This window comes from Amphiura filiformis, chromosome 20 (assembly GCF_039555335.1).
Source record: "Amphiura filiformis chromosome 20, Afil_fr2py, whole genome shotgun sequence".
Lineage (NCBI taxonomy): Eukaryota > Metazoa > Echinodermata > Ophiuroidea > Amphilepidida > Amphiuridae > Amphiura > Amphiura filiformis.
The window spans coordinates 48,139,221-48,144,294 of NC_092647.1; the positions used below are offsets into that span (position 1 = coordinate 48,139,221).

Here is a 5,074-nt window from a genome sequence, read left to right on the forward strand (position 1 = left end):
TTGTGGTAATTAAAGAAATATATTAATATTGTTAATTTTATATTTGTTGTCCCGATTGATCAATTATTTATTTTTAAATAGTATTCGACATAGTTTAACATTAAATTTTATATACAAAAAGAGCAAAAAATTATATATTTCAACTCCGTTGTGTTTATGACATTGCTGCAAGAACTGTGCGGTATTCAACATCAACAAAACACGTACGCATGGGATTTTCCCTTTAATTTTGTTGGCGCAAGATTCGATAGTGGAGCTGTAAAAACTTACCAAATCATGAATTGCAATTGTTTCGTATTTTGATTTCAATTTGATGGGACTTTGCTGACGTTTGTATTAAAGATTTGTCATGTACATATCAATTAAGATATGCGACAGTGGTCGTACTGTCATGCAGTGGACGATATCGCATGTCAACGTCAACTGGATAATTTGTACTTAAATCACACAAAATTATAAATAAATAAGAAAAATAATAGTAAAAAGAAAGAAATTGGTATCAATTTTGACCTTGCAGCCTCTTTGCAAGTTTATATCTTTGGTTAAAAATCCTTTGAGTGAGTGAGCGGTAAATAACAACGTGTTTTACACTCGCATTTTGTCATATAATGAAAGTCACGAAAATAATGAATAATGAATAATGAAAAAGTTACCTCACTTGTTTTCAAAAATTATGTGACGGGAAACTCAAAATCGATTGTTCGGGGCCTTAGTATCCATTTGACAGCTCTCCAAATCCCACCTGTCACTTTGATGTATCTACCCAGAGAAGATACTGATCTACCCTAATTACCACAGCATACCCCAGCTTTGGCCTTAGTTGATCTTGACCGACCTTTATAGCTTATGTGGGGAAATAGTATATGTGTGTATAAACTGGTGGGGTGTGCATGTACTAAGTATATAATTTAAAGATCTGTGACTTTAAACTTGTTTACATACTTGGAAGTGTTAGGAAAAGAAGTAACATGAAAAATGGAGATACTAGGAGGAGGAAATATTTATCATTATATTTGCAAGTGTTAGGAAATGAAGTAACGTGACAAATGGATATACAATAAGTGGAATAGAGGAGGAGAAAATATTGTAGCAGACTAGCACCAAATGAGAAAGGAATTTTATTGACTGGGGTAACGACGTTGAGGTGAAGATGATGTGGAAGAGGGAAAGATGGGATGGCCGGAGTAGTGTAGAGAATTGTGAAAGGTGGTCAAGATTCAGATGAGACATTGGCTAACATGCTACACATAGCTAAAACCACTCTATAGAGGTAAGGTCTTCTTTTGTTGTTACAATTTAATTTGTTCCTGTAAACTGTAAATTACAGTGAGGTTTGATGTGTAGGCCTATGTTTTGCCAAAGCTTTTTAACAAAAAACAAAACTATTCATGAAGTTCTTACAGTACTGGTTATTATACACGTACCATTTGTGATATTCTGTATTAATTAAAAATTTTGAAATGAAATTTAAATGGTATTTTCTACTTTGAAACATGGTTTGCTGTCGATTCAATATAATAATAATATAAATAATAATAATAATAATAATAATAATAATAATAATAATAATAATAATAATAATAATAATAATAATAATAATAATAATAATTAATATTTTAATAACAATAAAGTTATAAACTACAGCATGCATGAATCCCTTTTTTTATTATATGTATAAGAATTAACATTGCAATTTATCAACAGCAACTTTTTGAGTGAGAGGGAAATTTGAGTTAAATTAAAAGGTCATGTGTGAGAACAGTCTAGTTTTAAATAACTTTAATATTTAAAAACAAAATGGAATAAGTCATAAATGAAAGTTACTGTTAAAATTGAATTGTATTACAGAGCAAATTGGAACAAAGCATGTCTTTGGGTGACAGAGCATGTTTTTGAAAGTAATATGACAAATTAAGGAATCTTATTCCAAAAATTAACTACACCGCCTTAGTGTGTGCTTACTTGTGAATTCCCAGGTCAGAATTTCATTGAAAAAAAACCCATGGGAATTGGGGGGGGGGGGGAATTTCATTGAAATCTTGGGACAATAGTAAATAGGAAAAGTTAAACCAAGATTGTTTATTTAAATCCAATTAGTCATTTCAAATGAACACAATTATCTTCTTGAGAATTCCCACTGCTATTATTTCGATTTTTTCTTCCATGGCAAGCAAATACACTCTAAGAAATAAATGTTCTAGACAGAACCTTGTTTGTCCTCTCAGGAGAACCATCCCTCTTGAACCTCTAAAATAGTTCTTTAATTTTGGAGAACCCTTAAAGGTTTTCAAGGAACCAAAATGGTTCTGTATCACATTTTGGGGCAATTTTAGATGGTTTTGGAACCATTTTTGGTTTTTTAGAGAACTTCTAAGGGTTCTTCTGAGAGAGGACATGGACAACTTTAGAACCTTTTTAGAACTTGTTAATATTTCTTAGAGTGAACGTCGAACAGGCTTAAATTGGTGGGAATCCCATGTCTGAGTTAGGGGTGCAATTAATACTTTTAATTTCTGTATAATATCAATTATCTTTATCATTTTACCTTTAAGGCAATGAAGAAAATGAAGACTCGGTGGATGGCAGGAATAAAGATCATGCACATCACAGCAAATCACAAGGTATGCAATTGGAATTATTGATTTTATATAGGTTTCATTTCTGTATCCCAGACAGGAAACAAAATGCAAAATTCCATTATTCCACTGTATGCCTGTAGAATAATTGACTGCCAATGTATGAGACTTTTATTCCATCTTTATTTGTCCGCCTTGATACATTAAATATCATTTCCAATTTATACATTAAAGATCACACCAAATGAACAAACACAGAAAAGCTTTTGATTTTCTTCAAAACACAAAATTAATGTAGTCTCTAGATCAAAAATGATTTTATAACATTTCTGGCAGAAAACATTGTACATTTATAATGTAACTTGAAAGTTTGCAAAACACTTTTTACCAAAGACCAGTGACTTTTAGATGCATAAAAAGATTAATTCTGATTATAGATTGTAACGATCTGAAGAATTCTTTAGTTAAATCAGAAAACTACCGATAATAAGAATAAATCCTTTTTTGTATAGACACAAATGTAAAGATATATGTGAAATGTCTTTTCATTCTACTAACATGACTACATGGTGCAAATCGGAAAGGTGCCATATAATGATAAGATAGATCCTGTTTTCCTACAAATTGAACAAAATGATCTAGATAGGCTGTATCAAAATGATTGGTACACATCAGTTTGATATTCATTGAAAAGCCTGTATCTTCCAAACGCATGATTGAATCCTCTTGAAATGACCAGATGTTTTGTTTTTACTGCCTTTTGATGTGTCAGTCTCGTATAAAATCACAGTAGAAATGGTTAGGTATACCAATCATTGTGATGCAGTTATATATTACAGACCTATATGAGGTGAACATAACAGAAAACATTATTAAAAATATCAAAAATATTATTAAAGAAATCAAAATAATTGTGTAGTTTCCTAATGTGTCAATACACTGCATGTTATTTAAAGTTTAATCAAGTTTTTTTTAGGTGAATAGCAAAGCAGAAACTGACTGAATTTTGTTTTCTTTAATTGAGTCCTATACTGGTTATAGATTTGTTGTAAAGGCCAGCATTATCATGATTATAATGTATAAACTGTGTTTAGCTATTGAACATACCGGTACTGTATTATTGCTTTCACTTTGTCAATATGTTTAGAAGCTAAACGTTTCATATCAAATTCCAAAACATCAATTAAATGTTCTGTGGCTAAACATTATCTCTTAATATGTTATACACATTTTACACATTATAAAGTGAAGGCAAGAATGCGTTTAGAAAATTTAGTCTTTAAAATGACTGGTACTCTGTCTGGACACAGTGCAGAGGCATCTAACATGATTACAATACACATGTTTTAGATCTAGGCACTATTTCCTTAATATTTTTTAAAGGCCACTTATTTACCAGGTGATTGTGTCATTTTATTGCAGTTATGAAAGAACCCAAAGAAGACAGTGATGATGAAGAAGAACCAAACGAGGATTTACAGTGGTACAAAAATGTAGGGGATAGGACAAATGCCTGCTGATAAGGAAAATTTTGTCCTATCTATTTGCAGGACAGGAGGCAACTGTACCGGGACAAAGTTTTATGGACTTTGCCCAATACTTCCAAAGGCTTTTATAACGTTGTCTGTGATTGGACAGTGAAGGAGGCTAGTTTATTACAATCTTATTTTGACCTTCTCGAGGAGTACAACGCACTTCTTGAAATGTGTCCAACGTTTTATGATATTTTCCTCAAAATGTCCAAATTATATAGTGCAAACATCCAAATAGTGTATTATACTGTGATTCAGTATCAGCTGGTATCATGCTGCAAAAATTAAAAAAAATAAAAATCGGGTATTTCATCAGCAGTCAGCACTTTGTTGGGCGAGGTATCCCTCTCTCATAGTTCTTCTCATAGACGCAGGTATGCACATAAATTGACAGTGTTTTTGTGGATTCTGGCCTGAGTGCAATTGCAACTAGTGGCAAATGGTGGTCATAGACCACAAACCTAGCTGGGCATGTTGGTATCTTGGAGGTATCTGACCCTGCAAAATGTTCCAAAAATGTTCCTGTGGTCATGAGGTTTGTTGTCACCAAGTTTGAGCCTTGTACCTCTTACAGATGTCCAGAAAATAAAATTCTAAGATTTGACCCAAGATAACCGTTGACCTGAACCCTGCAAAATGTTCCAAAATGTTCCCATGATCATTAAGTTTGTTGTCACTAAGTTTGAGCCCTGTACCATTACAGATGTCCAGAAAATGCATTTCTAAAATTTGACCGCTGCATGACCTTTGACCTGACCCCTGCAAAATATTCGACTGGTCATGAGATTTGTTGTCACTTGAATTTTAAGATTTGACCCCAGATGACCTTTGACCTGACCCCTGCAATGTGTTCCAACATATTCCCACATGGTCATTAAGTTTGTTGTCACAGAGTTTGAGCTCTGTACCACTATCGGATGTCCAGAAATTGCATTTCTAAAATTTGACCTCTGCATAACCTTTGAC

The 5,074-nt window shown here is 32.8% G+C and overlaps 1 long non-coding RNA gene across 1 annotated transcript; it reads left to right on the plus strand.

Moving 5' to 3' along the window:
- Positions 1-975: 975 nt before the first annotated feature.
- Positions 976-4,130, plus strand: LOC140141765 (uncharacterized). Its single transcript, XR_011857445.1, has 3 exons — positions 976-1,270; positions 2,553-2,621; positions 3,999-4,130. It is a non-coding gene; the product is annotated as an uncharacterized lncRNA (long non-coding RNA).
- The last annotated feature ends 944 nt before the right edge of the window (positions 4,131-5,074 follow it).